This window comes from Bos grunniens, chromosome 3, assembly GCF_055505025.1.
Source record: "Bos grunniens cultivar Pamir isolate PY7600 chromosome 3, Bosgru_T2T1.0, whole genome shotgun sequence".
In the NCBI taxonomy this organism is placed as follows: domain Eukaryota; kingdom Metazoa; phylum Chordata; class Mammalia; order Artiodactyla; family Bovidae; genus Bos; species Bos grunniens.
The window spans coordinates 57300978-57319412 of record NC_141167.1 but is presented as its reverse complement, the minus strand read 5'-3'; the positions used below and the strand labels follow the sequence as shown (position 1 = coordinate 57319412).

At 37.0% G+C, this 18435-nt stretch overlaps 1 long non-coding RNA gene across 2 annotated transcripts in view; it reads right to left on the bottom strand.

Annotated features, from left to right (window-relative positions):
- Nucleotides 1-206: 206 nt before the first annotated feature.
- Nucleotides 207-18435, bottom strand: part of LOC147375666 (uncharacterized) — a 63402-nt gene continuing 45173 nt past the window's right edge. The window contains exons 3-4 of one of the 2 annotated variants that reach the window (XR_015161580.1): nucleotides 538-645; nucleotides 207-445 (exon numbers count right to left, since the gene is read on the bottom strand). This is a non-coding gene — a long non-coding RNA (uncharacterized LOC147375666). Of the gene's footprint in view, nucleotides 646-18435 lie in introns of both variants that reach the window. The other variant, XR_015161579.1, reaches the window with a different exon arrangement.

The window sequence follows — 18435 nt, the reverse complement described above, 5'->3', positions numbered from 1 at the left end:
GTAAAGTATTTGAAACAGCCAAACTATTAAATAAATTATGAGACATACATAAAACAGAGCATTAGTAGGTTAAAAAAGAGGAAGGAAGAAGAAATAAAAAGATTACTTCCAAGTGGTAAGTATAAAAACAGTTGCACAGTTTCTTTATTGTATTTCCTAAAAATCAATCTTGGAAAAGGAATTTTACACTTAGGAGGCTTTAAGGATTATATTCAAAAATAATATCTTTAATCAACTGAGGAAGCAACCTCAGGCAGAGGGAGAAACTGAGCTATGATGCAATGCAAAAGAGGACTTCATTGGCCACAGAGTCCTTGAGCTGGGATGATCTCCAGAGCTTTTCAAACTGATGTAAGAGGTTCACTCCCGTGTATTTCACATAGATCAGTCATTAGATAAAGGCTACTTCAAGGACAGTGTTGAACTCAGTCAAAGCAGCCGCTTCCTGTATAGTACAGGGCAAATCAGAAGGTGACCCCACAGTGGCTGGCTGAATAAATCCCTCAGTCTTTAAGGTAGAAGATCTGGATTGCATACCATTGTGTCCATTGTAGTCCATTCATTGTGCCACATGGATCTACCTGCTTCTTATAACTTTACTTTATATAGACATAGACTCTCCAAGATCCCAATCTGTGTCTTTACCTGGAGAAATATATGAGAAAAGTTAGCAGTACAATATTTTGCCACTGTTGCTGGTTTGAGGTCAAAGCTGATGTTGATCATCTGCCTCCTCTACTAGACTTTCAGTTAGGTTTTACTTAGTTTCAGCTAGCACCTCCATGTGCTACCTCAAGGAGTGAGCCACACCACACCCTAAACTCTTAAAAGAGTTTAATTTCCTTGTTACCATGTCCTTCTCAGTGGAGAAGGCAATGCAACCCACTCCAGTATTCTTGCCTGGAGAGTCCCAGGGATGGAGGAGCATGGTGGGCTGCTGTCTATGGGGTCGCACAGAGTCGGACACAACTGAAGCGACTTAGCCGCAGCATGTTCTTTTCAGACAGATTTTCATCCATTCGCCATCAAAATCAGCCACTGAAATGGCATAAGAAGCTGCAGAAGATGGCCTCAGTTTCTAATATAACCTTCCTTTCTGATTTTAGGTGCAACACTACCTCCTGCTAGTAATTTACTCATTCCAAGTGTAATTCCATTTCAATTATTTTTCTTGACTGCCTTTTCCATGGCATGTGAAGTCTGGCATTAGAGAGGGGCAGCTACAGGTTAAGGTTTAATGGAAATTTTACTATGTCCCTTATAGCTCAGTCTGCCTGCAACACAGGAGACCCCGGCTCAATGCCTGGGTCAGGAAGATCCGCAGGAGAAGCCGTAAGTAACCCATTCCAGTTTTTGTGGCCTTTCCTGGGGGCTCAGCTGGCAAAGAATCCGGCTGCAATGCTGGAGACCTGGGTTCAATCCCTGGATTGGGAAGATTCCCTGGAGAAAGGAACGGCTACCCACTCCAGTATTCTGGCCTGGGGAATTCCATGGACTGTACAGTCTGTGGATTCACAAAGAGTTAGACACAACTGAGCGGCTTTCATTTTACTGTGTCCCTTAGAAAAAGTTCCCTCTGGGAACTAGATTTTCTATACTCACTAAATCTACAGTTGTGGAAACTGGAGGCATAAATTCTCCACACATGGTTCAGAGAATAAAATAGGAGCATTCAGCATACACCCCTTGGTCCAGTAGCCCAGGGATCTTCCTTTGTGAAGATGTGGCACTATATCATGCTCACTGAATTGTGGTATATCCTTAAGTTGGGATTATGTTCCGTCCTCACAGAATATTATTTCTGAGTTACTATAGCTTCATCATCAAGAAGCTGTTCTACCACTTTATTATGCTAATGGTTTCTGTGCTGTGACATGATAAAAACCATAGATCCCATGATGTAATAACCAGTGCTGTACCTCCTTTTGCTCATGGTACGTGGTGTTATGAAGAATAACATTATGGTGGATCCGATTCTTAGAACATCCTGAAGGTTTCTTTCTGCAGATTCAAATTCCCCTTGAGCAGGTAGGTAGCAGGTCTGAAAAGGGCCTCCAAAGCCTCAAAACTGATCAAGTGTGTTTGCCTAAAAAGCAGAACTTTGGGTTTAGGAAAGAGGGAGGACAGTTCACCAACAGGGAAAAGACAGTTATGTTGCCAAGTGTGTGGGAATATTGCTCAGAAAAATTTTCAAGATGTAATTGTCTCCAGTTGAAGTCTCTGGGCACCAAACTTTCCCATTTGGGGGTCCTCTTCTTGCAGTATGGAAACTTGATAGAGTTGAGAATTAACTCTGGAATCCTACTACCATTTTATAAAGTCTTGGGTCCGATCCTCAGTTTTTTCTGTTCTCCAACTTTAGAAAGTAAGATGTTCTCTACACTATTAAGGAAGTCTTCTTTCATCTATTGCTTAGATTTTTGATCATTCTCAGCCTTGAATTTTTTTTCCCAATATATCAATAGCACCCGATAACAGATATCCGATTCCATACTCCTTACAATTACTGTTTTCCTATTTTACTTGTACTTTCCAAATGCTTGGAATAATCTACCAGCCAACACATTCTATTTTATCAGTACCCTATGCCATTTTATAACCAGTGTAAGTTTTAATAGTTGCTCTACTACATCATGACATGGGCTAAGTATGTCAATTACCTACTACAAATGATGAAAACCTTTTTAATAGCCAACTAACCATTAATCTATTTCAAAATCCATTTTTAACCTGCTTCCTCAGACAATTCCTGGCTTTTAAAACACCTAGATGGCAATAAATAATAGTTTAATAATCGAAAAGAATCGACTTCAGTGTTCTAGGCATACAAAATTGGGAAAACACAGCCTCTACCTAAAGTCACTTGGGTTGAAAGACAAACACAATTCAAGTCATTATAATATTAATTACTATATTAACATTTAAGATGAAGATAATATGAATTAATATTTTTAACACTTATAATTTAAGTTTTAAAACTGAGACTCAGAGGTGCTGGGTTTTTGAATGCTCTGACTCTTTAAAACAGAGTGATTTTAAAGAACAGTGTCAAAATCAACTGGAAGTGAAGATGTACTGTGTATCACTGTTTTTGTGCTTCCATATTTAAGGTAAAATAAATGTAAACAAATTGGAAAGCCAATTATACTTCAAAAGTTCTTCGTTTCAGTAGAACTAGTGATCAGAAAAAAAAAAAAAAAGTTACTATCTATCACTACTCATTTTGAAGAGTGGCAACCAGCTGGTAAGTTTCATTTGTCCTTTAAACTATATACCAGTAGGTACAGAAAGAGAATAGGGAAAAAATTAGGGTAGGGATTTTCTTAAATTTACATCAAGGAGATCATGCTGTTATCCCCATATAAATCCAAAGTGTAGAAACAATTCTTTTGTATAGGAGTTAGCAGCATCCAATTTATTAGATGCACATGGTGATTGCAACCATGAAATTAAAAGACACCTACTCCTTGGAAGGAAAGTTATGACCAACCTAGATAGCATATTTAAAAGCAGAGATATTACTTTGCCAACAAAGGCCCATCTAGTCAAGGCTATGGTTTTTCCAGTAGTCATGTATGGATGTGAGAGTTGGACTATAAAGAAAGCTGAGCACTGAAGAATTGATGCTTTTGAACTGTGGTATTGGAGAAGACTCTTGAGAGTCCCTGGACTGCAAGAAGATCCAACCAGTCCATCCTAAAGGGGATCAGTCCTGGGTATTCATGGGAAGGACTGATGTTGAAGCTGAAACTCCAATACTTTGGCCACCTGATGAGAAGAGTTGACTCATTGGAAAAGACCCTAATACTGGGAGGAATTGGGGGCAGGAGGAGAAGGGGATGACAGAGGATGAGATGGCTGGATGGCATCACCGATAATGGACATGGGTTTGAGTGAACTCCGGGAGCTGGTGATGGACAGAGAGGCCTGGCGTGCTGCGATTCATGGGGTCGCAAAGAGTCAGACATGACTGAGTGACTGAACTGAACTGAATTTATTAGCTTTTGATCTTTGAAGAGTCAATTAAATATATTCATGTTGATGTATGGCAAAACCAATACAAAATTGTAAAGTAATTAACCTCCAATAATTTATATATATATAAAAAGAAATAATCAGCTTTTTATTTGCTTCTCAATTAGAAGGAGTCTAGTTGATCTGAAGACAAGAGCTTATAACTTTCTGAGTTCATTTGTAAAATCCTTTTAAACAACAGATATTTTCAAAAGGAGTTGTTAGACTACAAGTGCTATAAAAGACATTAACACATTTTCATTCTGAAGTGAATTGAAGTAAAGTTGCTCAGTCGTGTCCAACTCTTTAGGACCCCATGGACTGTAGCCTACAAGGCCCCTCTGTCCCTGGAATTTTCCAGGCAAGAGTACTAGAGTGGGTCGCCATTTCCTTCTCCAGGGGATCTTCCCGACCCAGGGATCAAACCCAGGTCTCCCAAATTGCATGCAAATGCATTACTGTCTGAGCCACCAGGGAAGCTGAAATCCAATTAGTACAGTGGACACAATTCCAATGTATATTCTAGTCCTGTCCTTCAAAATGGTGGCTGGCATTCTTTAGTTTTAAAGTAAATTCCTGGAATTGGTAAATTATATGTTGATTAAATTTTTGAGAGAGTAAAAAAAGATGTAATGGAGTAATATATTTGAAAAGTCTTGTTTTCCTTTTGGTTATTTCAGAGGAACAAAGTCTAATTTTCAGCATGTATATTCATTACATAATGTGTGTGAGTTTATATTTTAAATGAGTATAAATTTTAAAATTATAATTTTGCATAGCACAAGCTTTCAACTGCAAAGACTGTTTTACTATATTTGTTAAGTATTCCTTTGTTTTGATGTTATCATGAAATCAAATTTTTCTACTATCCCAGTTGCAGTATGGTAAACTACACTGTTTTGGCGATTACTTTTCCTTTCTTCTAACTGATTACAAACCAAATTATAAAATGCTGGAAGCATTCAGGCTTAAATAAGTTTTCAACTTTAAAGCATGAAAAGCCTGTAGTAAAGATTTAATGAATTTACTTTTCTTTTCTTTGTATTTTGTGGTAACAGTTGAAGCCCATGGCAGTTCCTGTTTGTCAGATGGATTTAACACCAGACATGAGATTACAATATAAGATTTATAATTGAGATTTTTATTTAGGAATGCCAAGTGTTTCTGTGGAGCTTCTTAGTGTCAGAGCTAAATTTTAAAAGAACAGAAAAAACAAAAGTATAAGACTCTTGCAAATATGAAAAAAGCGAAAATAATTTCAATAATAAAATGAATTGAGATATAATATAAAGCTATATGACTATATTAATGCTTTTATATATTTTATTCATATGAAATATAAATGGCAATCATGCATAAGCAGAAAAGAGCATCATCACAGGGGATTTCTTTTTTTTAAACTTGAGCATTTATGACACCATGACATAGTGGTTAGGAAGAGTCTGAAATTCACATACCAGGTTTTCCATTCGCAAGTTACCTGACCTTGGGCTAATTTAACCTTTAAACATCCGTTTCTTATTTAGAAATGATTAACAAGAAGTATAGCACTGATCTTACACAGTTGAACCTAAGTTTAAATGAACATTTGTCAACATGACTGAAGCTTAATTTTACTTAAAGCAAAGAATGTGAGGACCTTCCTGGTGGCCCAGTTTTCAAGAATCTGCCTGCCAATGCAAGGAACACAGATTCAATCCCTGGTCCAGGAAATAAGATCCCACATGCCATGGGGCAACTAAACTTGCACACCACAGCTACTGAGCCCATGCACCTGGGGCCCCTGCTCTGCACCAAGAGAAGCCACCACAATGACAAGCCCATGCGCTGCAAATAAAGAATAGCTCGTGTTTCCCACAAATAGAGAAAGCTCACATGCGGCAGTGAAGACCCAGCATAGCCATAATAAGTAAAGAGTTATAACAAAACTAAAAAGAGTCTGAAATGGTCTGACTCTGGTCATATGACTTGCTTTGGCCAATCATGGCTGGGAAGTGTGACTAAGAGACTTGAGAAATACTCGTGCTTGCACTCTTGCTTCTCTGCCTTTGCCATGTGGGAGGATGGAGAAAAAGAGACCCAGAGATCAGAGCCAAATTGCACCCATTATTCAAATTTTCTTCCTTTAAGATGAACTGATAGTATGAAAAATAAAAACTGAGGCATACTTTAAAATTTATAAAAATTTCAAAATTATAAGAGATTATTTCAGCATTAAGGCAAAAGGGGTGTCTGAGGAGGACTTATAAATAGCTGAGAAAAGAAAAGAAGTAAAAGGCAAAGTAGAAAAGGAAAAAATATACTCATCTAAAGGTGGAGTTCCAGAGAATAGCAAAGAGAAATAAGAAAGTCTTCTTAAGTGAACAATGCAAAGAAATAGAGGAAAATAGAATAGGAAAGACCAGAGATCTCTTCAAGAAAATTGGAGATATAAGGGAACATTTCATGCAAAGATAGGCACCATAAAAGACAGAAACAGCAGGAACCTAACAGAAGAAGGAGAGATTAATAAGAGTAGCTAAGAATACCCAGAACTATACAGAAAAAGGTCCTAATGACCAAGATAACCACAATGGTGCAGTCATTCATCCAGGCAGACATTCAGGAGTATGAAGTCAATTGAGCCTTAGGAAGCATTACTGTGAACAAAGCTAGTGAGGTGAAGGAATTCCAAGTGAGCTATTTCAAATCCTAAAAGATGATGCTGCTAAAGTGCTGTATTCAATACGTCAGCAAATTTGGAAAATTCTGAAGTGGCTAAAGGACAGGAAAAGGTCAGTTTTTATTCCAATCCCAAAGAAAGGCAATGCCAAAGAATGTCAAATTACTGTACAATTGTGCTCATTTCAATTGCTAGCAAGGTCATGCTCAAAATTGTTTAAGCTAGGTTCCAAAAGTACATAAACCAAGAACTTACAGATACTGAAACTTTATTTAGAAACAGCAGAGGAATCAGAGATCAAATTTCCAATGTTTGTTGGAACATGGAGAAACAAGGGGATTCCAAAAGAATATCTACTTCTGCTTCATTGGATATGCTAAAGCCTTTGACTGTGTGGATCACAATAAACTTGAAAATTTTTAAAGGGATGGGAGTACCGGAACAACTTACCTGCCTCCTGAGAAACTTGCACGTAGGTTAAGAAGCAACAGGTAGAACCAGACGTGGAACAACAGACTGGTTCAAAATTGGGAAGGGAGTACCTAAGACTGTATATTATCACCCTGTTTATTTAACTTATATGCACAGTATACCATATGAAATGCTGAGGTGGATGACACAAGCTGGAATCAAGATTGCCATGAGAAATATCAACAACCTGAGATATGCAGATAATATCACTCTAATGGCAGAAAGCAAAAAGGAACTAAAGAGTCTCTTGATGAAGGTAAAAAGAAGAGACATGAAAAAGTTGGCTGAAACTCAACAGTTGAAAAACTAAGATCATGGCATCTAGTCCCATCACTTCATGGCAAATAGATGGGGAAAGAGCAGAAATTGTGATATATTTTATTTTATTGGGTTCCAAAATCACTGCAGATAGTGACTGCAGCCATGAAATTGTAAGATTCTACTCTTTGGAAGAAAGTTAAGACAAACATAGACAGAGTATTAAAAGGCAGAGACAGTACTTTGCCAACAAAGACCCACATAGTCAAAGCTATGGTTTTTCTAGTAGTCATGTATGGATGTGAAAGTTGGACCATAAAGAAGGCTGATGCCAAAGAACTGACACATTTGAACTGTGCTGCTGGAGAAGACTCTTGAGAGTCCCTTGGACTGCAAGGAGATCAAACCAGTCAATCCTAAAGGAAAACAACCCTGAATATTCACTGGAAGGACTGATGCTGAAGTTGAAGCTCCAGTACTTTGGCCACCTGATGCGAAGAGCTGACTCATTGGAAAAGACCCTGATTCTAGGAAAGATTGAGGGCAGGAAGAAAAGGGGGCATGAGAGGATGAGATACTTGGATGGCATCACCCACTCATGGACATGTGTTTGGGCAAACTCCAGGAGATAATGAAAGACAGAGAAGCCTGGTGTGCTGAAGTCCATGGAACTGCAAAGCATCAGACAGGACTTAGCAATTGAATAGCAACAACCTTTTGAACTGGGCAGTTCCAAACCAGAAGTAGTTAGGAACACCACTAAGAAGAGGGTGACAGGAGTTCTAGGAGAGACTTTTATAGAGAAAAGAAAGAAGCAAAGTAAGAAAATTATTAACTGGCTGTAGTTCAGTTCAGTTCAGTAGCTCAGTCCTGTCCGACTCTTTGTGACCCCATGAATCCCAGCATGCTAGGTCTCCCTATCCATCACCAACTCCCAGAGTTCACTCAAACTCACCTCCATCGAGTCTGTGATGCCATTCAGCCATCTCATCCTCTGTCGTCCCCTTGTCCTCCTGCCCCCAATCCCTCCCAGCATCAGAGTCTTTTTCCAATGAGTCAACTCTTCGCATGAGGTGGTGAAAGTACTGGAGTTTCAGCTTTAGTATCATTCCTTCCAAAGAACACCAGGGTTGATCTCCCTCAGAATGGACTGGTTGGATCTCCTTGCAGTGTAAGGGACTCTCAAGAGTTTTCTCCAACACCACAGTTCAAAAGCATCAATTCTTTGGTGCTCAGCCTTCTTCACAATCCAACTCTCACAACCATACATGACCACTGGAAAAAACATAGCCTTGACTAGACGGACCTTTGTTGGCAAAGCAATGTCTCTGCTTTTCAATATGCTGTCTAGATTGGTCATAACTTTCCTTCCAAGGAGTAAGCGTCTTTTAATTTCATGGCTGCAATCACCATCTGCAGTTATTTTGGAGTCCAAAAAAGTAAAGTCTGACACTGTTTCCACTGTTTCCCCTTCTATTTCCCATGAAGTGATGGGACCAGATGCCATGATCTTCGTTTTCTGAATGTTGAACTTTAAGCCAACCTTTTCACTCTCCTCTTTCACTTTCATCAAGAGGCTTTTTAGTTCCTCTTCACTTTCTGCCATAAGGGTGGTGTCATCTGCATATCTGAGGTTATTGATATTCCTCCTGGCAATCTTGATTCCAGCTTGTGCTTCTTCCAGCCCAGTGTTTCTTAAAGCCTAATTGGCTGTTTGTGATTAATTGTCCTTAGATATCGATTTTATAACCCTGAGGCATTCAAAGGCTTAGATTTAGGTTTGTGTGGGTAGGCTACCAGGCCATTAGAGCCACCTCAATCTAATGACCTCTTTGTTTAATTAATTTAACAATAGTCATCCAACTTTCAGACATGTGAGCAAGGCGTTAAAACCTTTAGAATTACCAATTTGACACTTTGTTAATTCCATAGACATGAGCAATGAGTATTCATTTTACATGATTGAGTGGGTTTTTGTTTGTTCATTTGCTTGGTTTCTTTGTAATATTGTTGGTCGTGTCCATTTGGTGGCGGGGGCATATATTTATGATGTTTATCGTTATGATAAAATATAACCTAAAAAACTCCATGGATGGAGAACATTTTTATCTGGGACAGTGATATTATGAGTTTATAGCTTAGATTATCATCAAATACTTTTCTAATTCTAATCCCAGTTCTCTTAAATTTTATGAAATGAAACATACTGGAGAGAAACCCGTGAGTATAAAATATGTGGTTAAGGATTTTTTTTTTCAAAAAGGTTTACAAAATCATGAAAAAAAATCACACTATACTCTGTACTTGCTATTGAATTTTATGTGATAAGATTCTGAAAAAAAAAAAAAAAAGGATATATGTATACATAAAACTGTGACTGGGGCTCCCCAGGTGGTGCCAATGGTAAAAATCCACCTGCCATTAGAGAGACATGGGTTTGATCTCTGGGTCAGGAAGATCCCCTGGAGAAGGGCATGGCAACTCACTCAAGTTTTCTTGCCTGGAGAACCCCATGGACAGAGGAGCCTGGCACAGTCAATGGGATTGCACAGAGTCAGATACAATTGAAGCAACTCAGCGTGCATGCTTCTTTAGTGGACCCCAGTCTGAATTTGAATATTGAATTGGCAGGATAAACTACCTACCCTTTTTTTTTTTATCAGAAGTGCCAAACTAGTCATTTAGACACATAAAATTACATACATATCACAAAAAGTTAGTGCATCTCCACTAAAATTGCATTTTCTCAAGAAATAGATTCATATAGAGAGAGTGATGGTGGTGGTGGTTTACTTGTTAAGGCATGTCTGAATCTTGCAACCCCATGGACTATAGCTTACCAGCCCTCTGTCCATGGAATTTTCCAGGCAAGAATACTAGAGTGGGTTCCCATTTCCTTCTCCAGATAGAGAGTATAGAGTTTACAAATATTTTTACTTTTATTGTCTCATTAGGTATGGATTTTTGTACCAGCATCAATACTAATTTGAATATCATCCAAAACTGTATATAATATACCATAAAATTAACAAATGTGCTAAATAACTGAGTATAGGAGTTACTATTCAATACGTTTCAACAGATTGACTTAAGTCACTTGTAGTTTCATAAAAAACTATTAAAATTAATAAATGAATTCACCAAGGTAGCAGGATACAAGATTGATATATATAAATATGTTGCAATTCTTCACATAATAATGAAATATTGGAAAGACAAAGTGAAAAAAAATCCCTTTTAAAATTGCATCCAAAAAAGAAAACAAACTATGGGAATAAACCTAACCAAGGAGGTAAAAATTTTACATGCTGAAAGTTACAAAGATCGATAAAGGATATAGATGATGATTCAAAGAAATAGAAAGATCTTAAAGCTCTTGGATTGGAAGAATTAATGTTATTAAAAGGGTAGTACAACCCAAAGCAATCTATAGATTTAATGCTATCCTTATCAAATTATCTATAGCATTTTTCACAGAACTAGTAATTCTGAAATTTATATGGAACCACAAAAGGCCCAGAATTGCTAAAGCAATCCTAAGAAAAAAGAACAAAACGGGAGATGTAACCCTCCCAGAATTCAGACAATCCTACCAAGCTACAGTAATCAAAACAGTGTGGTGCTGGCACAAAAACAGATGTATAGATCAATGGAATAGAGTTTAGCAATAAACCCACATATCTTCAATCAATTAATCTTAGGCAAAGGAGGCAAGCATATACAATGGACAAAAGATAGTCTCCTCAGCAAGTTGCATTGGAAATCTGAACAGCCTCATATAAATAAATGAGGTCAGAACACTCACTCACATCATACACAGAAATGAACTCAAAATGACTTAGAGACTTAAATATGAGACATGACATCACAAAACTCCTCAAAGGGAACATGGGCAAAATATTCTAACATAAATCTCAGCAATATTTTCTTAGATGTAAGTCTTCCAAAGCAAAAGATAAAAAAGTAAAAATAAACAAATGGACCTAGTTAAAATTAAAAGCTTTTGCCTAGCAAAAAAAAAAACCATGAACAGAACAAAAGGATAATTTATGGACTGGGACAAAATATTTGTTGTTGTTCAGTCACTAAGTTATATATGACTCTTTGCAACCCCATGGACTGCAGCATGCCAGGCTTCCCTATCCTTACTATCTCCTGGAGTTGCTCAAACCCATGTCCATTGAGTTGGTGATGCTATCCAACCATCTCATCCTCTGTCACTCCCTTCTCTTCCTGCCCGTCTTTCCCAGCATCAGTGTATATGTGTGCAGGGGTGTGCGGTTAATCATGTCAGGGTCTTTTCCAATGACTTGGCTCTTCGCATCAGGTGGCCAAAATATTGGATCTTTAGCTTCAGCATCAGTCCTTCCAATGAATATTCAGGGTTGATTTCCTTTAGGATTGACTGGATTGATCTCCTGCAGTCTAAGAAACTCTCAAGAATCTTCTCCAGCACCACAATTTAAAAGCATCGATTTTTTGGAGTTCAGCCCTCTTTATAGTTCAAATCACATCTGTACGTGACTACTGGGAAGACTGTACCTTTGACTAAATGGACTTCTCTCTGCAAAGTAATGTCTCTGCTTTTTAATATGCTGTCTGGGCTGGTCATAACTTTTCTACCAAGGAGCAAGCATCTTTTAATTCCATGGCTTCAGTTACTGTCCACAGTGACTTTGGAGTCTAAGAAAATAAAATCTGTCACTGTTTCCACTTTTCCCCCATCTATTCTCCATGAAATGATGGGACCTGATGCCATGATCTTAGTTTTTTGAATGCTGAGTTTTAAACCATCCTTTTAACACAATATTTGGAAGGCTTTAATTGCCAAAATATATAAACAGCTCATACAGCTCAATATAAAACAAAGAACCCAACCAAAAAATGTGCAGAAGATTTAAATAGACACTTCCCGAAAGAACACATGCAGATGAGCAACAGGCCTAAGAAAATATGCTTAATATCACTGAATATTATTAGAGAAATGCAAATCAAAACTACAATGAGGTATCACCTCACACTGGTCAGAATGGTCGTCCTCAAAAAGTCTACAAAAAATAAATGCTGTAGAGGTTGTAGAGAAAAGGGTACATTCCTACACTGTTGGTAGGAATGTAAATTGGTACAGCCACTATGGAGAACAGTGTGGAAATTGCTTAAAAAACTAAAAATAAAACTACCATAGCATTTAGCAATCCCACTTCTGGGTATATATATGGAAAATATGAAAACTCTAATTCAAAAAGATATATGCACCCCAATGTTCATAGCAGTAGTGTTTACAATAACCACCTAAGTGTCTATCAACAAATTAATGCATAAAAACATATGGTACATAAGTATAGTGCAATAAATATTATTCAGCCCTAAAATAAGAAATAATACCATTTGCAGCAACATGAATGGACCTAAAGATTATCATACTAAATGAAGTAAGTCAGAGAAGCACAAATATTTTATGTGATATCACTTATATGTAGAACATAAAAAAATGAATTATTTACAAAACAGAAACAGACTCATGGAAAACAAACTAATGGTTATCATAGGGAAGAAAGGGAAGATAAACTAGGAGTATGAGGTCAACAGATACGTATCACTATACATAACACAGATAAGCAAAAGGATTTAATATAAAGCATAGGATAATATATTCAGTATCTTGTAATAACCTACAAAGGAGAAGAATGTGAAAAATAGTGTATATGTGTGTGCATGTGTGTGAGTGTTCTCACTTGCTCAATCATATCCAGGTCTTTGCGACCCCATGAACTGGATGGAGTCCACCAGGCTCCTCTACCCATGGAATTTTCCAAAGAAGAATACAGGAGTGGCATCCCATTTCCTATTCCAGATATCTCCCCAACCCAGGGATTGAAACCACTTCTCTTGCATCTCCTGCATTGGCAGGCTGATTCTTTACCACTGGCACCACCTGGAAAGTTTATACATATGTATGTATGTATATGGAGAAGGCAATGACGACCCACTCCAGTACTCTTGCCTGGGCAGTCTCATGGATGGAGGAGCCTGGTGGGCTACAGTCCATGGGGTCTCGAGGAGTCGGACACGACTGAGAGACTTCACTTTCACTTTTCACTTTCATGCACTGGAGAAGGGAATGGCAACCCACCTCCAGTGTTCTTGCCTGGAGAATCCCAGAGATGGGGGAGCCTGGTAGGCTGCCATCTATGGGGTCGCACATAGTCAGACACGACTGATGCGACTTAGCAGCAGCAGCATGTATGTATGTATATGCTGCTGCTAAGTCACTTCAGTCGTGTCCGACTCTGTGCGACCCCATGGACTGCAGCCCACCAGGCTCCTCCATCCATGGGATTTTCCAGGCAAGGGTACTGGAGTGGGGTGCCATTGCCTTCTCCAATGTATGTATATGTGTGTATACATATCTGAATCACTTTGCTGCACACATGAAACTAATGCAATATTGTAAATTATAGTTCAATTTTTTAAAAATCCTGTAATTCATCTTTACTTATGAATATCTCATAATTTGGTATAAATAAATTAAAAAAATAAATAGTAAGATCAGTTTTTGTACACCTTAATAAGAAGTTCTTATTAAACATAAACATACATATACTGGTTATTCATGTGTGTTTGCAGAAAGGTCTGTGTCAGAGGAACAGCTATTTTGGCTAATATAAATTTAAGGTAAAGGAGATTGACTATGGAAAAAATAGGAAAAAATGAAATGTGGAACTCTATAAGATACTTAAGAAGCAGAATGAGAAAGAACAATCAGGGAATGAAACTGAAACTTAATAATCCAAGAATTAGAAGAACTATAGAAACTAACTTGGAAGAAACTATTAAATAATGATTTTAATAAGATGATAATTGATGTGATAACTGTAGATCTGACTGATATTAAGATGAAACAATACATAGGGCAAAATGAAGACTCTTTAGGAATTATGCATATAAAGAAGTAAAATAGATTAAGAGTTACAGTACAAAGGTATGAGGGGGAAATTGTTGTTTTGGAATTAATGATGATTCATTGACTGTCTATGATACATAGAACAATTAGTGGAAAGATATTATTGAAGACATAGAAATAATTAATTGATAGTAAATGTTTCCTGAAGAAAATGTGATAGAATAAACAATAATGCTCAAGGAAAAAAAATTTACATAGTAACCCAAAATAGGAGACTAAATCCCTGTTTCCTTTATAAAAGACAAGGAGATAAAGCTGAATGCAGACAGAGACAAATATAGATAATGAGATAAGATGTAGAAGAAATGAATGTTCAATAGGTACAATTTGTCTAGGCAGCATGACACAAGGTCATCATCTGAGGGGATATAAATATTTTATAAATAAAGATTCTATATACATAGGTTTGGGCTTTCCTGGTAACTCAGTTGGTAAAGAATCCATCTGCAATGCAGGAGACCCAGATTTGATTCTTGGGTTGGGAAGATCCCCTGGAGAAGGGATAGGCTAACCACTCCATTATTCTTGGGTTTCCCTGGTGGCTCAGACAGTAAAGAATCCTCCTTCAATGTGGGAGTCCTGGGTTTGATCCCTGGGTTGTGAAGATCCCCTGGAGGAGGGCATGGCATCCCACTCCAGTATTCTTGCCCAGAAAATCCCCATGGACAGAGGAGCCTGGCAGACTACAGTCTATGGGGTCTCAAAGGGTTGGATGTGACTAAGCACAGCACAACATAAATAGATTTACATTTATGAGATTATATATACATATATATACATATAGTTAGGGGGAGCCAGGGAAAGGAAGGAAAGAGAATGAAAGGCAAGCAGAGAGAGGATGGAATTAAAAAGTTGAGAAAATTGGTAAAGAGTCCAGGGGGAACAGAGGCTGCTGAGATACAGTTATTTGAATGTCTATTGGATCTGTTTTTACACCATGCTCCTAAACTTAGCTGCATCTAATTTTCACTCTTTCTTAAAAGTTTTGGTAGGCTTGATTTGTACCTTCTCAATTCAATTAATTAATATTTAAGCAACAACAATATTATTGGTACTGCCGAATGTTTTCAATGTCTCATTTAAGTTTAAAACATTTTCAATGTAATAATCTGCACAATTTATGATCATTTAATTTTTTAATTTAATAATTGTCTTCCATTTTTAGCATTAGAATTTCAATCATAAATATGAGTAACTGAAAGTTTGTATTTCATTGTTTTCCAGATATTTAATTATAAGATAATATAAAAGTAGTTTTAAAAGTCAGGACAGAGTCACAAAATATAACCAGGAAAAATAGAAAATAATCAGCTAGCATATAAGCGTTATTAAAGAATATATCACAATAAAAAATAAATCCATGCTAGTGATATATATAAACATATAGATTTCATTCTACTTTAGAAAGCAATTTAAAGCTATGAATAAATATTTTCCCAACTATGAATGATTAAAATGACACATATGGTTACATACAATATGTAATATAGTGCTTATTTATTATATATTAATCATGAAAACTTTAACCAGAACTATATATTAAATGTAGGATTTTCTTCCAAATAGCTTCTGCTCTAAATTTATAACTCTTATTTGAGGAGTAAATAAGTAATATGAAAATGATATTAAATAACAAAGGACTATTTTCTTAAGTAATGAGGGACCAACTCAGAATACAAAAACATCTGTTTAAGCAAAATGGCAAACATCTCTATATTTGGTAACATAAGCTACTCTAATCATAGCATAAAATGTTTTCATTTTACTTCATACTAACTCAGTAATTAAAGCATTCTGAGATGTTTTGTTTACAAAAATCTATGCATCTTTAACCCATTGCATAAAATGAGTCCATAAAGGTTTGCCCCTCACGTAATGTATTCATTAGTTTGGTTTCCAACTTTAATCCAGAATTATAAAATTTCAAATAATCAGATAAAAAGCATAAACATCCACCTAAATGATTTTCTTAATTATTTTTCTTTACTTAGAGAAATTCTGGCCAGTATTCTGGGTGACCACATTGCTTTGTAAATGGAAGAATTCTACTTTTATTAATTTGTGGCATCCTACTTACATGGCTCAATAGGTCTCAATACAAACCCTTTCTTTAAAGATTTATGGGAGAAAAAAAAGGAATTAATGAACAAGGAAGGTGCAGCTTCAAATTATTTTATTAAGTCATTGCCAAATCATAAAGCTATATGCAGTTTGTTTCCCCCCAGCCCCAGACAGAAAAATGGAAAGGAAATGTTTCCTTATCACAAACTTTTCTTCGTATGTTTGTACTGAGGATTCATAAGGCATTTCTCTACTCAAACAATAGAAGAAAAAAGAAAAATTCCTGGAAAAAAAGAAACAAAATGATATCTAAAATAACAATTCCAAGGAAAAGAAGAGAAAGTAAAGAGCAATGAGAACATAGATTGCAATCAAGTTTTGAATCTGAGACTGTTCTGTAACTCACTTCACCACTGATCGCTGTAGTCTGATTCCCACAATGTACTGGGAAAGATTTGTCATACATAGTCATGAGTTGGCTAGTGAAGATGAGCCTTAGGCTAAAAGTTGCAAGTACTCGCTGGGCATGTGATGGAATAAATATCTCAAGGAACTCACTTCAATAGGCTCTGAGGCCAAGGTAGACAAGGCTTCAGAAGCTACATTCTTATGTTCATTTCATGCTTTAGTCAGGCAGCCCTTTATTAGACAGCTACTGTGTTCACAAACAGCAATAGAGAGTAGCTGTTCATGTGACTATGCGAGTTTTGGCCCTACTGCCACTCATCCATGCGCCCATAACCTCAATCAGAGACTCAAACATGATCCCCGTTGTGTGTGTGATCATAGGATGACTCCTGGCAAATTGGATAGAAAGGGAAAAAAAAAGGGTTTTGCTTTTGAATTCAATTTGCTATGGTTATAGACCCAATCATTGTATCTTTTATGATTTGTTAAAAGAATTCCAGGTGCAAGGGCTATTGTAGCAGAGGGCATGTAGTATTCATGAGGCACCATATAGGGAAATATAGACACCCAACAATCCAACCAACTTGCTTGATCTCTCTACTCTCCACATGTCAAGTGTCTCTGTCCTGGTGCCTCTTCCTTGTGAGAAAACACAAAAGGCAATGAATAACCCATTATCCACATAATAAATTTTAGACTCAGTTTTTGTCTGTGAAAATGAATAGATATCTTTGGAACCAATTTTAGAAGTCATAGGTTTCAGGTCCTGTTGTCACTTACTTTGTTAACTTGGACGAGTTATTTAACCTTTCTGAGCTCAAGTTACCATATCTATGAAACTGAAATAATAGCAGCTAACTCAGAGTGCTCTGAGACAAATGCTGTAAGTGAACAGGCTTTGGAAACTGCAAAGTATAGCACAGTTTAAAGTATTATTATGGATCATAGTTTCCCTTTTTTGGTATAAAATGTAGATAAAACTGGAATTCTTTTTCTGTTTGTACATTCCTTTCTGGGTCAATAAAGTTTATCAATGGAAAACATTGCCCTTAGTGCCCAGACCAGAGATGGATATAGTTATGACTTAAATGGTTCCATTTCAATCTTTAAATAGAATATCCATAGGAAAAAAGCTGACTTATTGACTTTCTAATGTCTAATGGGCTTTACTTATCTTGAGTTGGGAAATATTGTGAGGTGTAAAGCACAGTGTTAAACTCTCTATTTCAGTATCACCTTTTTCCTAGCCTAAATTTAGCATTGAAACCAGAGGTCAAAGTTAGGTATATTCATATAAAACCTATGACAATCTTTCTGTGTAACAATAGACAAAAAACATTTAACAAGACAATATTCACAGGCATGCCAACCCTACCATGACCACTTTTTACCCTCTAAAGGCAAATCTGTCTTCTTTCTTATTTTCAGTGAAGAATTCTGACATTGCCAGGTCCATTCCTGAGAGGCTGATAAGAGAAGAGGTTCATGAGGACAGAAAATGAAAAGGATAAAAAGAGGGAGGAATGAGCAAGAGAGGAAGGAGAGAAAAAAGAGGAGGAGAGTGGAGAACTGGAAGAGTAGGAATAGTTGATCTGTG